The sequence below is a fragment of the Meleagris gallopavo genome, chromosome 2, assembly GCF_905368555.1.
Source record: "Meleagris gallopavo chromosome 2, MGAL_WU_HG_1.1, whole genome shotgun sequence".
In the NCBI taxonomy this organism is placed as follows: domain Eukaryota; kingdom Metazoa; phylum Chordata; class Aves; order Galliformes; family Phasianidae; genus Meleagris; species Meleagris gallopavo.
The window spans coordinates 65,086,633-65,103,547 of record NC_139405.1 but is presented as its reverse complement, the minus strand read 5'-3'; the positions used below and the strand labels follow the sequence as shown (position 1 = coordinate 65,103,547).

General features: G+C 40.5%; 1 protein-coding gene across 6 annotated transcripts in view; it reads right to left on the bottom strand.

The window, feature by feature from the left end:
• Nucleotides 1-16,915, bottom strand: part of FYN (FYN proto-oncogene, Src family tyrosine kinase) — a 130,558-nt gene that overhangs the window by 43,427 nt on the left and 70,216 nt on the right. For 5 of the 6 annotated variants that reach the window (XM_085217462.1, XM_085217467.1, XM_085217464.1 and 2 more), the window contains one exon: nt 10,933-11,067. The exons of the other annotated variant lie outside the window; for it this stretch is intronic. The gene's annotated coding sequence lies outside the window, so the exon portion shown is untranslated. The remainder of the gene's footprint in view (nt 1-10,932; nt 11,068-16,915) is intronic. 6 annotated transcript variants of the gene reach the window in all.

The window sequence follows — 16,915 nt, the reverse complement described above, 5'->3', positions numbered from 1 at the left end:
CCTTACCTCCCTGTGAAACTCTATCACCTCCTCCCTCTCCCCCTCCAGCTCCCTCTCTCCTCTTACTTGTTCCCATGTGCTTTCACTGGAAAAAAATGTAGAAAAGAAAGCAAAAGAACGAAAGAAGAAAAAAATACGAGAAACATAAAGTTTCAGAGAGTACTGGGGACGGCGAGTGCAAGAAGAGGTTTTCTTGTAGCTGCTGCTTTTGCAGACATGAAAATTTATGTATGAGAGAATCATTTTTCAACTAGTACTATCACTCATTTGCAAGCTTTCAGCTGAACAGGTAAGATTTCCCACAGAAATCTGGGAAGATTTCATGTACCAAGTCACAAGAGCTATCACAAACCTAAACATTTCATTTACTCATTCTAGTCAGTTGATGATGAAAAAGTTAAAATCTTCCAAAGTATTAATTCAGAAAAAAAGTGAATAAGCCAGGAGATAGCACACGTGTACCAGTAGTCTTAGAAAAAAAAAATGGTTCGGGGATTTCTTTTTATAAGGAATAATGTGAATAGAAAAACAAGGAATTATCACTGCTTTGATTTTTGTTTGGGTTTTTTGCTCCTTTTCTCTGCACTGGCAGCATACAGGGAGGGAGAATTTGATGCAAAGTTGGTGACTGATAGAAAGGCTTTTTTCTTTCTACTGTCCTTTTCCACTTTGTCAGTGTCCACACAATCCAAGCATAAAGACTGCTTGAATGTAGTCTGTTGTAAAATGTAAGAGATGGTGTTAACGTGCATGCAACTTTTCAAGCCAACTCCTTTAAAGTTGTCTATTCCTGGCTGAAAGACTGCAGCCAGCTACTTTATATCATGGGGAGTTTACTAAATGTGAGAGAATACATGTGTGAGTGCATGCTTCAAGAGATTTCAGCTAACTCAGGCTTTTCATAGACAATAAATGTAAACTCCATTCAGCATCAGTCTTTACATGAATGAATGGAGTCCAAAAACTAATCTCCTTCAGTATCACAGAGTGTTGTTATTCAGCCAGCACTGAGATCACCAAATCTGGAGCTGTTTTACACTGAATTCTAAGGAGACAAGCATATAATATTGTTCATCCAACATGCTGTGCAACTTATGGTAAAGGAACAAGATTTTATTCCATTTCCATTGGGAAAGACGTTTCTCAGATGTACGAGTTATAGAGTCATGCAGTGCTATCATAATTTGCCACCAATTTTGTTAAAAGGTATGTAACCAGCCTAATTAAAATTAACTTTTCTTATGCAAACATATTGATTTTATTTGTTTTCAAGATGCATTTTTATGGGAATATAAAACATGTGTTTTCATGAAAATATAAAACATTTACATGGTTTCTGAGACTTCCTCAGAGACAAATGAAAATAACCATTACAGTATTTGTCTCTTTTCTTGTCCCTCTTATATTTCTTGGACTCTAACATTTACATTGCAAGTGATCCAACATCAGCCTAACCGGAAGAGTAATTTCCTCCCACATGGTGGAAACATTATTTGACAAAGAAATAAAGGTAATTTTATTGTTATTAAGTTTTTATATACTCATTGTTCCTTAATTATGTTCAGTGCAGTTTTCTGTTTGGTGATAAAGCCTGGGAAAAGTCCAGCAGTACAAAGAAAAGCTCATTTCTCTACTTGTACTTTAAGAGCAAAATGTGACATATGTGAAAAATAAGAAGTACTGATAAGACTTGGCCTACACAAGCTTCTGCAGTTGCAAATCATGAAGAAGAGATGGATGGGAGAACAACTAGTGTAAATTCAGTGCCTCACAGCATCAGAAGCTTTCCCATAAGGTTTTGTAACTTGTGGTTGAAACACTGAATTACAGTACCTGTTTCAGAACCTGATTTTTTTTTCTAAAAAAATAACCTTCGGGAGAAAGGGTGTTCTTAAAATGCTTGGGGAGGGGGGGGGGGCAGGGGGAGATGCAGGGGAACATCTACCTGTTCTGCATGCTCCCATGTGCTGTGGGGTGAAGAGATAGGGAGAGTGTGGAGTCTGCAGGGCTGTACTCTTCTTTCTCTCCACAGCTTTCTGTGGAGAAAATCTCTATTTTCTGGAGAACTTCTTTCAGTGAGAGATATGAAAGGGAAAGACTGGTTGAATGGTAGCTGTCAACTGTCTTTTTCTGACCAAATCTTACAAATCTTGACAGGAAAGCACCAGCAGGAAAGTTGAATTAAAAAACAGTCATGTTGAAAAGGAATCAGAAGAATAAAACCTTTGGCTTTTATTCAGTCTCTGTGGTACTTGCTAATCAAACCAGGCTTGCATCCAGTATGGCACTGAACAAAATATTCCCAAAGGGATATCTTCTTGGTGTTTCATGTTTCGCTGAAAGCACCACAGCATATCAGACTGTGACATCAAATAAGCCAAGTTTCATGAGTTGCAGTAGGATTTAATATTCAAAATGCCACATTCTGGGAAGATGCAGAAAGAACAGGCTTTCCAAGAATAAGAACTACAAGAACTTTTGAAAGAGAATTCAGCTTTCCGTGGAATGCCTCCTGCGGGCCAGAGAGAGAGAATAATCAACACAGAAATTTACCCTGAAGTTGGAATTGTTTTACTTTTCACATCACCATCAGTAGATCCCTGGAGAGAAACTGAGGGAGTAAGTATTTTCAAACACAAGTCTTAGACACATTAAAAAATCTGGTTTTCAGAAAAGTCTTGCTCACTCACTTTGAGTATTACAATAAGTCATTAGGAAGGCTGCCCAAGATGGGCAACAAACAGGCACTTAAAACTTGTCCTACAGAGAATTTTCAAGCTACTTGCTCAATGACCTTTCTTTGAATTAGGTGTACACTGATAGTAATATTTTGGATGCGCAGAATCTGTTTTCAGGGCAACATGTGGAATAGCACTAAAAAACTGGTCAGAGCAGATCTGTTAGAGGACTGCCTCCATCCCAGCTTGACCAGTGATTCAGCAACTTACAGGAGTCAAAAAGATACAAAAAAATGTTGTAAAATGATTGGAACTGTAGTGTATTCATTATTTCTCAGGGTGATAGCTTGCTGGTTACTATATATATATATATACACACACACAATTCTTATCAGAACCACTGTCACTAATGGCTGAATCCAGAAAGAAGGGAGGTTTATTGCTGTGTGATAGATTTGGTTCAGCATTAAAAGGCGACTGGGGATTTGTGTAGACCTCCTGCAAATCTACATGTATGTGCTCAGTGCCTGTCATACCGCATTAAAAAATGGAAATCAGAGAAGATGCAATCCTAGTACTGGGTTTTCTGTGACTATTAAGAATACGCACACACACACAGTGTGGTATGCCTGAACAAAAGGCCTGAAACAACAGGGCAAAACTTTGAGTTGAGTATTAGCAGGATCAATGAATTCATTGAAACAGCATTTTTGCAAGAAAACAGCACTGAAAAATGCTTAGGCTGCTTTCATTTGTTTTTTGAAGGGAATCTTTTGAAGCTCCACGACCAGATTCTCCTTCAGTGGGCTGAGCAGAAAAATCTCTGCATTTTAATTGCTTGTTTGCCTGCAGCAGCCCCATGCCTGGCAACAGGAGCAGGCAGTGCTCAGTGTCAGAGAACTTCCATCACAGGAACAGCAGGAAGAGTGGTTTTAGATGAACTCCTGCTGCCGTACTGCCGGCCCAAAGCGAATACTGGAGCGCCCTTGCTATTGTTTCTTGTTGGCATAAAGTTGCTGTGGAAGACTTCTGTAATAAGTGTCAGAAGCCCTCAAGGGAACCAGCAGCTCCCATGGTCATGAGATCAGTAGGACTGGCAGAGAGCTTTGGAAGGGCGCTCTCTGTCCTGCCGTTACTCCCCACTGGAAGCATGACTGGGACATGGCCTTGGGAATGGCACCTTCCTGACATGACAGGCCATGTTTAAGTTGCAATATGTCTGCAAATATAGCTGCTCTGTGCTTGCCTTACTTCCTTGCCTGCTTTGGGATCCAAGATAAAAGTCACACAAAATGAGACTTGTGCTGTTTCTTGCATGTTTAGTTTTGGGCAGCCTTTGAGGCCAGAACTAACAAAAGGCAGTGCAAGATGAAGGATTTCACTGAACTGCAACCAGACTTGCTTTCTGTCAGAGGCTGAGAGCATGATTCATGGGGCAGGATCACTGAAAGCCAGTGATGAATTTTCTGACAGATCTATCACCTTGCTGGTCATGCTCAGTGGGTACAGTACCTCTCCGACCCCTGTGTCGCTTCATAGTAAGGGAACTAGACAGAAGTAGGTCACATTTATTAGAGGCCAGAGAAGAAAAAGGAAGTCAGTGCTCCAGTTGGGCAGGAGAGACAAGAACTGCCTCCATGCATGGTGCTGACTGGAGGGCTACTGTGGTGGGGCTGGTCAGAGGCTGGCTGGGGAGGGTCACTCGGAAGACCAAAAGGTCATTGTGGCGTTACCACAATGTGGCCACAATCAAAAGCTCCCCAGTGCAAATGATGAAAGAGCAGGAGATGAACCCTCCCAGCTGCCATCAAAAAGACACTCTGCCACCCTCCCTGTTTCCTAGCTTCTCTGCCAACTGAGTCTGTGAATGTTATGGCCTTGTCTTTTTCAAATACAGCAAATTCTTTTCCATTCTCTGTGATATACTCCTTCCAGGAAAAAAAAAAAACAAAACCAACAACCCAGAACAGAACATACAAAGTAATTAAAAAAAAGTCTCACCCTGAAATCTCTTAAAGTAGCAGTAACTGAGTTACACCTTGTGCAGTGTTAGGGTACTGATTTCTTTAAAAAAAAGGATGCCCTAGAAAAACGCAGAACGGGAAGATGAATTATGAGGAGATGCTCTCCCAGGTTTTTTCTTTCCCCACCAACATCCAAACTTCAGATGCAATCAAAAAGAAAGAAGTTTACTTACAGCCAAGTGGATAAGGAACACCCACAGGTTCTGCATTCACACTGAAGAGCGAGTCAGACACAAACCTTCAGCTAGGATTTCTTTCCTTTTTGTTGTTCTTAAGATGAGTTCAGGGAAGTTTTGAAATTAACAGTTAAAGGCAGCAACTACACACAGTGAACACACAGCTTACTCTGCAGTGAAAAACACAGAAAGGATGGGTCTGTCCTCGGCTCTGAGTAGCACTTAAGAAGACAATGTAAATTCAGTAGCATGATTTCAAGCTACATTCCTCCTTCATCAAGTTGCTTGTGGTAGCTCTATTCAGCAGCTGAGAGAAGTGGGTGGATGGCCTGCATAAGCATTTTGAGCTAATGTGCCTACATTTTAAAGTGCCTTTTAAGTATATAAATTAGAAATCCTCTATCAGAAGAACAACTGCTGCAAATGTCAGAAGCATTTTATCTTGGAAAGAGAAGAAGTGAAACAGTGTCTCCTCTGATTTCCTATTTCTTCCCCTACCCCCCCGCCCCAAGAGAACTGAAAGATGATTGCAGGTTGATGCACACTGTTCTGATTTTTTTTCCTCTCAATTCTTATTTTTAGAATCTACTCAGGATTAATGGGTGTTCATCTGATTCACAGCATGGGAGCTGCACAGAGGGGAATGCAAAATGTGAATACGGATGGATAGGGAAGAGAAGGGAAAAGGGGAGGTGAAGAAATTTTGCCTCTTTGCTTGTTTGAAACATATAAGATGCATAGAGAAAGATTTTCTCTTAAAACAAAAACAAACAAACAAAAAACACCATTGCTGCCTCCTCACCCCTCTTTGCCTTTGCACAAATATCTCTGCCTTGCGTGACTGCTAGTTTGTTACAAAAAAAATCAGAAGCTGTGACAGAAACAAAACGTGAGCAAGCTGAGTCTCAAACAAGAAAAAGATATGCTTTGAGAACATTTAAGACTGCTCCTTCCTGAAGGGGCACACATTTTGCCTAGGTTACTAGGTTACTGCTACTATTTTAGAAATGTTCCTTAGATTCCCTATTTGACTGGACCCTCCTTCCTAAACAGGAGCAAAAATTTGCCTGAGGCCAGGTCTCAAGAAATCTCCAGTCTTCTCACCAGACCTGCAAATGGCTTTAGCTACAACAGCAAAAAAAACTTGAAGGTGGAGACCCCAGAGAAGAAGGAAACCATGTGGTGAAAAAGGCAATTGAATAACTGGAGCATTGAAGTCTGTCAGTAGTGGGAATGGACTACAACTCTGCCTACACTGACACAGAAAAAAAATAGTGCTATAAGTGAGACCTATTTTCTCAAATCTAGCTGTTGCCACTGTGGTTTCACTGCTTAACAGCTGAGTTACCTTAGGTAAGAGTACTAGGTCTGGCTGGGATGGAGTCAATTTCTTCACAGCAGCTCATCGGTGGCCATGCTTTAGATCTGACCAAAACAGGCTGATAACACACCAGTGTTTTAGTCTCTGTTGAGAAATGCTAGCACAGCATCAAGGCTTTCTCTGTTTCTTACCCTGCACCCCCACAGTGAGTGGGCTTGGGGTAGGCAGCAGGGGACACAACTAGGACTGCTGACACAAACCAACCCAAGGGAACCATGCTCAGCGATAAGCGTGGGGGGGGAGTTTTCTGAAAACAGCTGTTGCTCTGAGGCTGGCTGGTATTGCTCTGCTCGTGGGAGGTGCTGAGGGAGTACTTTTGCATCACTTGTTTTCTTTTTATTTCTTTCACTTATTAAACCATTTATATCTCGACCCGTGAGCTCGCTTGGCTTTTGCCCTTCTGTTTCTCTCCCCTTTCTTGCTGGGGCACAGTGAGTGAGTGTCCGGGTGGGAGCTTAGCTGCCGGCCAGACTCAGTTCACCACAGCAAGCAATGTGGACATCTGGTTGTTCCCAGCCTGGAAAATAACTTCAGAGTTATACAGGTTAAACCACATTAACCTGATGGTCAAGAGCTGGAATGCAACCTGGAGATGAATTTGGATTACCAGATTACATACTGCCATCTCTTCCATTTTGAAGAGAGATTTTGAAATCTGGAGAGAGAGTGCAGGAAGCTGAGACTACAGTGAAGAACATTCTGGACAATGGGACAGAGAAGGATACAGGTCCTCACCGGCACTGTCTCATGCAGAAGAGTGGCAGAGCCAATGCATACAGTCCTCTGCTGTTCAGCTACAATTCCACTAAGTCCAGTTATTCTCAACTTTATTTTGCCAAGGACCCTACAAACTGCAGGTCACTTCTGCTAGGCAAAGAAGGTTAAGCTTAAAAGTGATCAGATATCAGCTAAGGGCCGTGAAAATAGATTCTGCTGTGATGAGGTGCATTTTCCAAAGGAAGTGAGCAAACAGCTGCAGGCTCCTTTCACATTGATTAAAATACCTAAGTATCACTAAGCATATGGTAGGTCTGATTTAAAGATTTATGTCCATGTCTGAGGGCAAGTAAGAGAAAGAAGGATGCATGACTTTGATTTCATCGTGAACCTGAGGTTATTTCACATACTGCAAGGGATTTCACATGATCTGCAAGGGATACTCATGTGTAGTGACTCAGCTACAGGTCAGAGCCCTGTACTTTAGATTAAAGATACTGCAGTCCCATCAGTGCAGCTACAGGCAGGAGGCCCTACTTTAATCCTTCATGGCCTAAGCAGAAAGTTGTATTGAAATAATGGACTGAATGGCAGCTGTGGATATTTAGGTTATGTGTCAGGGATGAAAATTCTTCCTATTGGCAAGGACAACAAAACAACCCAAGGCAATGTGAAAGCTAGATATCAGACATTGCACTCCCTCTGCTCAAAATGATGGACTAGTCTCTTTCAGCTCATTTTTCTATGACTCGATGAGTGACAAAAACATCAGATGTGAATATTTTTAATAATCCCCCCTTGAAGCCAGAAGAAGTGTGTTTTCGTTATTTATTTTGCTTCCTCTTTCATTCTCAAAGTTTATATGTTTAAGAGAAGAAACTGTGCTTTAAATGTGGCCTGTGAAGGAACATACATTTGCAAAGGTCTAAAAACACACCTGAAGACCCTGTTAGTCATGCAGAACAGTGTGGATGTTTGCCTAAGTGGACATTTGCTCAACCTGGCATGCAGGATTATTTACAAGAGTGTTCCTTGACCTGTAATCCAAGGGAGCACAGAGGCCCAAAAAACCTCAGGTGGTCCACGAGCAAATAGCACATGCATGAACAAGCGAATGCACATCCTCTGGACACTGGCAGTGTCCAGATGGTGCTTGAGGTCCCCCTCCGGATCCCTGCATGCTCTCCCCAATTTAACTGGTTCTCTGAGTATGAGTGGTTATAAAGCAGTAAAGGGCCTGATAACAGCTCCAACTATCCACACCAGGAGAATGAAAAATAGCACTGCAAAGGAAGAGGCAGACAACAGAGATTTCTCTGCTTCTTCGCATTTGATACAAAAGAGATGAGCAGAACTGGACCATAATCTGGAGCAGACAGGCTCCAGGGGTTTCATTGGAAGTGAGTGCCTTGTGACTACATAACTACTTATCATTCAGGAGATCTGGAGATCCTGTCTAGACTTCCTTCTCTTCCCTCCCACCTCACACAAAAAGACAAAATCCTGAAGACTGCAGAATGTCAGACTTGCAGATCATGGGAAGAGAATGTTGTAAAGAGAAAGTGACCTCTCAATAGGAAAGGAATACACACTCCATTGATCAGGCTGGTAAAAGAAGCCAGATTAAATAAGCAACTAAAAGTACATTCAGCACAAAAGCAGGGTATCAAGCACAACATTAACCAAAGCAGAAGTTGTAAGAAGATGACCCTTTTTAGCTGTTTATGTGCTAATTACAAGCATCTATAAAAATGGATAAAACCTTTGCCTGCAGAGTAGCATTGCTAATGACTGAAAACTAATAGCTAGATTTTGGTTATTAGAATCTCAAAAAGAAATAGTTGTAATGAACTCAAGAAGTCCACTTGAAAGAGGGGAATTGACTCCTATGTCACATGTCCCATGTGTCACAAACAACATCTGTTTGAGTGGCCAAGAACTTGAAAGTAATCTTGGATATTTATGAATTAAGATACATTCAGGTTGAAGTATTACCTGGAATGTTACAGATAGCTGAAATCACAGAACAGGAGGGAACGACTGGCTTCTTCAGTGTCTCTTGCCAGTAAGCTGACCTTTGTCAGTGAGTCATACACAATACGGGCCTTGCAGTACCAAGGGGAATGGAGAATTCAGAATTGTGACCATGGCTTCAACAGCAAAATTACACAGCACATTGCTAAATCCCTTGGTCACCCTACCACATCAAGCACAGTGGGACTTGGTGACTTGCTCTCTGCCCCGGACAGGGAAAGCAACACGCAGGAGCAGCAGTGCTCGCACAAGTGCAGTGTCATGCTGGCCATATGACTTAGATGGTTAACAGAGGAACTAGACAGTCCCTACTGTAAATCTTGTGTCAGTAGAGAACAAATGATCACAAACCAGAAGGTTACTTGTTTACACAGAAAAGGACTGATGGTTTCTTTGCAAATAACTAACACAATCTGCCATCAAATCCAGACCATTAAAATTTTAGACAATATATAAACACAAACTGTTCATCTATACATAAATTAAAAACAATGTATGCTTTCTGAGAGGCATTATCAAAAACTATAGCAAATGAGAGTCAAATCAGGCTGGAGATAGAATTTAAAGAAAATTGTTGATGTCTGCATATAGTTTAAGACATTTCCTAAATGTCTAAAATGTTTCAACCATGAAAAGAAAACTATACTAGCTAAAAATAACATACAATGAAAAATCCAACAACTGGGCTTAACTAGGGAAGTGAAAAAATACGTGTTATATATAAAATCAAAACACGAAGGAGAAAAGATAATAACAAGAAAAAATAAAGATTACATAAAGGACGCAAGAAAGTACTAGAAAAAAATGAAAACAGATAAAATGAGATTTGTGATTTTTCATTCTTATAAGCAGATTATAAAAGATGGTTCCCAAACAATAAAAGTGGGAGTAATTCCTAACAATACGTCAGAGGCAGAAGTCATTTAGTAAATATTTCTGATTAGCACACAGGTAAAAGTCCTGGTGTTATTTTTATGATCATGACAAAAAAATTTCCATCTACAGTAGCACCTAGCAGTGGTACAAGATTCAGGGTGTTTCAAATTCATTGTCTCAGAAGCTTTTGGAGAGCTAGCTTTTGAGCTACTGCTCTGCTTCTAAAGTAGTTCTGGGCTGCTGGGGAAGTAGTGGGGACAAGAAGGTGGCTCATGCTGGGTCAATGTTTAAGAAGGAAAAAAGGTAATTACAGGCCAGTTGGCTTGTTTCCAGTATTTTGCAGAGGTTAGAACAGCAAACACAGGACTAGATTAATAATATATATGCTTTAACAAAGCTCTATAATTAAAGTCAATCAACTTGGCTGTAAGAAAAACAGACCCTGTCAAACTAATCCGATGTAATTTCATACAAACATTACAAGTTCACATGATGAAGGCAGTGCTGCTGACAGTATTAGAAGTCTAAGTCATTTGACTCAATCTGCAGAATATCAAAGAAATTGAACGCTTTGTAGTTCATGTGGAATTTGCTCCATCCATTCATCTATTCAGAGCAGGTGTCCATATATGGAGAGTAATATGTGCGGTCATGCAAAAAAGTCAAATATATTTTATGATGAAGTCATGTCTGAATCCACAGTCATATTAGATGTATTAAAGAGGTGATAAATGAAAGAAGTCCAAGTGTAACTGTAAATGGGAAACTATTAGAGAACAAAAGGATTCCTATTGGCTTCCCACAGGAACTAGTGACCGTTTATTTGCTATTCAATAGCCTCATCAGCAACATGGATTAAAGTTAAGTAATTACAGTTAGATAACAAGAATGGGGACAGCAAAAAAAAAACAACCAACAAACAAAAGTACAAGTCTGAGACAGAGTAAGAGGAGATCAGAAAGATGGGAGTGAGCACCCAATATAGGTGTTAATATGGCCAAGTGTAAAACCACTGTATTAGGAAAAATAATGGAGGCCATACTTACAGGATGAGAGGGAGAGAGAGGACTCTATCCTCTGAAGCAGAGACTAAATATGAGACCAGGCGTCCTGGTGGGTGATCAGCTGAACATGGATTCCCAATGAAACGCTGTGGCCAAAAGGGCTAATGCAAGCCTCAGCTGTAGAAACAAATGAAAAACAAAAGATGAATATGTAGGTTATAGTAACTCTGTACTTGACTCTTGTTCTTCTTCTACTCGAATAACGTAGCAGGTTCTGCTATTTCATTTTTTCAAATAAAGTGTTGAAAAAAATGAAGCATGTCCGGAAGAAAAAGACTAAAGCACTGAAAACAATGAAGAGCAGAAGATTTCATTATAAACAAAAAAGATTGAGGGAAAATGTGTTATTTTGTTCACAGCATAGGAGTATTCATCTGGGAAATAAATTTGATAACTGTAGGGTCTATAGCAAAAGTGGAAAACTCAGCGGAACTGGAAACGAATCCAATCCAGACTGCAGGGGCTTTTTTTTTTTTCTTTTCTTTTAATACTAATGATCACATAGGGGTTGTTAATCACTAATTAACCCTTCACATCACATGTGATGTACTGTCCATCTCTGCCAAGTTGTGAAGATGATTATGCTTGATTTAAGGATGAACATCCACTCAGCTATGGTTAGCGGGACCTCTAGTAGATATCTATAGCCTGCAAAAAATTGGAGGTCAGGGGAACAATCACAGCATCAGTGTCCTATGTTTTCAGTAAAAAAAAAAAAGCTCGCTCCTCTTAGGAATCCTGACAACCTTCCTGCTCATGGCACGCTGAATGACTGTAGGGAAAACTCAGTCTTTTGGGGCTGAGGTAGTGTCTTAGTATGGATGGCAGTCATCCCTTTATAGGATCTGCAGACAGCTCTCTGGATTGCCACCACTTGACTCCACACAACACTTCACTGCACAAAGTTGCTGACAACTGAGATGACAAGGAAGTGACTTTCTGGAAATGGAAGAAGGCTTTACAGCTCTCTAACAACGCTCTGTAGATAGAACCTGTGAGCCCTTCTTTCAGCAAGTCACTTGATCTACTGTCTGCTGCTTACAGATAGATCCTACCCCAGGATCCCACAGCCAAAGAAGGTGACCTCAGGAAGGACTTTTCTCTATCCTGTAGATAGTTCCTTTCCCAGCCTCATTCTTTCAGGATGAACTTAAGAACCAGCTACCTTCTTCAGGAAACCTGCTAGTGTCTCTGAGCAGACACGCCTAAGCTCCTTCAGGACATGCATACCTCCTTTCCTATCACTTGCTGAGGGACCTGGAAACCTACCAAGGAAACTTCTGCTGCTGTGTTCCCAGCCTGGACGCTGGCAGGTGGGCTCCTAAGGACCTTGTGCTCTATGGAGGGCAGTGGCTACTCAATTTGCTTCTCATACAGCTTGTCAATATCTAGATTTGGTGGTTTTTAAGGACACAGCACAAGGTCTTTGTTCATGCTGTCTGTCTTTACCCAGGCCTTTGGCCAAAAATATTAATACCATCAATGTGTGGGGGGAATAAAGGCTGGGGAATGTTTGATTTGTGCCAGCTTATTTTAAGCTTCTGGGATGAACCCATCTATGATCGAATGCTGCAAAGTACATTCTGCAAATAATACATAAAATAATTTCAATTACTTGAGCTCAAACTTAGTTCACATACGCTGCCCTGAAGATTTTAAAGGCATTATATTATATAAAAATTTCATTACAGTTAATTATTCATGACTCTACAGCAAACACAGCACAGTGAAGTTGTACTACTAGGTTACAAATATAGAGGGAGCATTCCATCCTATGTAAACTGGTCAAAGTGCAGAACTTCTGTAGAGTGAACTAAACTAAAAAACTTTGTGAAAATGTTAGGGAAAAAAGTTCCATCCAAATGTAATATTTATGTACCTCTATGCGCATGCATTCACACACATGCCACCACCAAACCAACTCTGCTAAACCTGGTAATCCTATCAACAGATCTCAAGGCTCGAAAACTAATGTGTGATTGGCAATTCTTTGTTCACTGAAGAGCAAAAATTTTGGAAAAGTTGACTTTGATCAAGATTGCAGAGCTTCTAGCAGAAGATGAATCAAAGCTGGATAAAGTACAGTCTGAATAGTGCATTTTTATACCTTAATGTTTGCTGTCCTCCCACATGCATTTTTCTCCCCCTTTCCTCTGGCACATCCCCATCTACATCCTACAGTACCAGGATGTCCTGTTAAACAGTTGTGCAAGCGTGTTTGTTAGGCCTTCTGAAAGCTTGCTTATATGAAAAATGTACTATTTTTCCACTTAGACTACAAACATCACATAGCTAGAATCCACAAATTTACTTCAAAAGACAGAGTAGTTGTAGGCTAATTCCTAAACATAAATGCATAGAGACTAGATAAAAGCAAGTATCTTTAACATATGGACTGACAAAAACCTTTTTGAAATATTAAAGTATAAGCCAAATGCTAGCCTTGTCCTTTTACTCCAGACACACAGAGAGAGAATTAAATGGGAGAAGTGAGACTAATGATTTGCCTCTGTAACTCACCCAGGCCAGACACAGCGATGCTATGGAAGTTAATGCAATGAACCCCAGAAGTGTCACTTTCACGAATCTCAAGAGGCATCATTGACCTGAAGCTGGCTGCAGTTTCTGCCCCAATTCCAGTTTAATGTATTCCAGTTTGACCCTCAAGCGACAGTGCTGCCAGAGAACATGCTAAGAAACAAATGCAGGCAATTGCTTTGACATAATTGCTTTGGACACAGCCAGATCGAAAGTGCTGATGTAAACAGAGACTAGAAGAGGGTTTTACCAGGTCTCCTCTCCTTACCTAAAACCCAGCCAAGCACGTGCTCACCTCTCAGCAGAAAATCTAACACATCTCACCTAAGAAATGGATAAACTAGATAAACACTTCCAAAGCATCATATATATATACACACAGCATTTGATTTATAGTTTAAACTTATATGATTTGTATATATAATTTGTTCTTGGTGCATGACACACATCTGTTCCATAGATTATGTTAATTTTAAACTCCAGGAACAGAATAATTTAGTCCTTTATGATCATGGGACATTGAAAAGAGTCACAACACAGCACCCTCCCCTTAAAGCAAATTGTTTTTCTTCCTTTTCTCTCATTCTTCCAAACTTTGAGGGATTGTATGGACCTGCTTTCAACACTATGGTCAGGATGACACATTTCTGCCCTACCACTCATCGAAACACCCGAACTTATGCAACTTTGAAGCTGCATAGTTTGGTGCTAGAGAACAATGAAGTGATGCTTATTTCTTTGCACAGGGACTGCAAGAACAGAAGCTGGGAATATTTTTTGCAAAGGAAAGATGAATTATGGTAGGAAACCAGACCAGGGAAGCTTAAGAATAAAAGACTCAACTAACTGGTCACAGATGCTCCTAAAAAAAATTATGTATGAAAGACAAAGAGAAAAGAACACACAGCAATAGTGTAGGTTTTTGGAACTCATAAGTGAAAACACCAAGGTGGAACTTGGCCCTTCCCTCAGATTTATGCAATGAATACAGCACAATGGAGCAAATTCCATGCTGATCTTCTCCTCTCTCTTTTATCTCATTTCCTAAGATAAGTTTCCACCTTTGCTACTCTCAGTTTGCCTTTTCTCTCATTCCTCCAGCTCCCCATCAGTCTGTTCAGGCAGATTGTCTGTAATTGTATCACACAAAAACCAGATGAGATTCTCAAGGCTTCCCCTTTCTGTGTACCCAGAGTACTTCCAGCAGAGAAAGTCTTCTGAAGAAATTGATTCTCACTTCCCTTTTCTGCAGTTACTTGTGTGGGTCACTCTATCACAATAGAAGTCTGCATCCAACCATGATAGAGACAGATAAAAATTATAGTTTTGAACATCCCTAAGAAACGAGGTCTTGGAAAGATGAACGAGCACATGTTACAGCCACTAAACTATTTGATTGATCTTGGGCATAAAAACCGGCCTCGTGCAAACAAAAAAAGCTCCTGTCCTTCATCTCTTACCCTCTGTAGGATCCGCCCCCACAGTATGGCCATGAAGTATGATCCACAGCTTGCCTGATCATCAGAGGCTAAAGGGTCTTTTAAGGTATGCTGGGACTTACATAAGTGTTTTGCTGTCCATGGAATTAGGATTTTAAGATCATCATCATCAGGAGAGTTTAGTCACTGTAATGCTATGGTGTCGTGCCCCTTGTGCAACTTTCCAGAAAGAAAATTTTGGATCCGCTACAGCAGAGTCAGATGACAAAGGCTGATCAAAAGTAAGACTGAATGTCCTTAGGAATTCCTGGAATTTTTCATGCTGTTGTGCTAATTTTTAAAGCATTTGTATAGGATGCAAACATTGAAATATTTTCCTAAAACCAGAAATGAGAAAAGCACTTCAATCAAAATAAAAGTTTTCTCCTATTAAATTGGATTCCCACCTCTGTGGCTGCTCTTGCAGTGCAGTGACAGGGCGGTTAGCACAGCTTGGATTTAATAGCACTGTCAGACAACTTGAGGAATAGTGTTACAAACCAGCATTATTCTAGGTAGAGATAAATAAAGTATCTGCACTGCAGAATTAAAGCACACGGAATAGAGAGGATAAAATTACGCATGCAATTTTGTCTAGATACACAGATGATACAAAACAAAAAACAGGAATCAAATGAACCCGTATCATTATGCTGCATGACGAGTCAAGGTTTGTAATTCCTTCCATAGTGCAAAGCTGCAGTTGCAGACAGTCACAGCAGTTATCAGGCAGTGCATGCTCACCGTCTTTTCCGAGCACTGCAGAGCTGATCAGCTGCACGCTTTGAATGCTTCCTTAAACATGCTGGTCTAATTGACTTCCAGTTTTCAGTGACAGTGGATTATCAGTTATTTGGATGCTGCAGGCTCTTCCAGTATTTTTACAACAGGAAATGTTTATTCCATATATAAGAATACTGCACTTACAAGAAATAATGCAGGAAAGGAAAGAGATCTAATTTCTATTCTGCTTCCTTCCTTCTGCAGCATGCCGCATTGAGGTGTTTGTTCCAAAACACTGATACTAGTTCAAGGCCAAGATTTTATTTACCCTGATCCTACAAAACAAGCCCGCAGGTAAATCATGTTCAAGCATCTCAAGCTGTTGTATTGCACTCGCATTAGTGTGATTTAGGTAAGTGGGCTTACAGTTTTTCTTTTCAAGGTTACTGAGCCTTTCATATTCATTTTTGCATCAGCACTATAGTTGTTAAGCTCCCATAAATTAAAAACACTTCCAGAAGATGGTGTCAGTTTTGAAGGGTCTTTCTCATGGTTCTGAGCCCTAGTATTCCATGCTGTAGGACAATGGCAGTTATGCTGCATTTAGGGACACTCGCACAATGCCTTCATGAAACCCTGCACCCAATCCATGGGTTTTCCCCATGTTCCCCATGCTGAAAAAAATAAACAAGACTAATTGTTACATTTTAATTCATTGCTTTTGAAAAACAAGTTTTTAATTTAGGAAGTCTGAGATAGCCTTTCAAGAAGATATTTTCCGGCTTTCTCCTATAGATATCCCATTTATTACTACAGCCAACAACACACGTAATATTATAAATGACCATAAGCAACTGCCTCCTGTCTGCAAGCTAAATTGGCAAGAGACTCCGCAATGCTTCTCGGCCAAATCTGCATCAGGCAGACTGGTGAATTTTGGGAGTTTTGAGCATCAGCAGATTCCCAAACTGGCTGACCAGTGCTGACTGCTTCTTACTTGAAGTACTTGAAAAGGGATAAACAGACATTTCAGGAAAAGATGGTGTTCTGAAGTGGGTTGTAAAGCTGCAGAAATAACATCCAGACTTCATTTGCTTTATATTTTCTATGCTCTTCTGAACCATTAAAAACCTTCCCACTCCATCCTGTAGTTTTGGAGAGCTGACAACACTACCTCGTTCATACTTGTGTGTTAGAGAGGTCAGGGAGTTTGGTACGTAAATAAA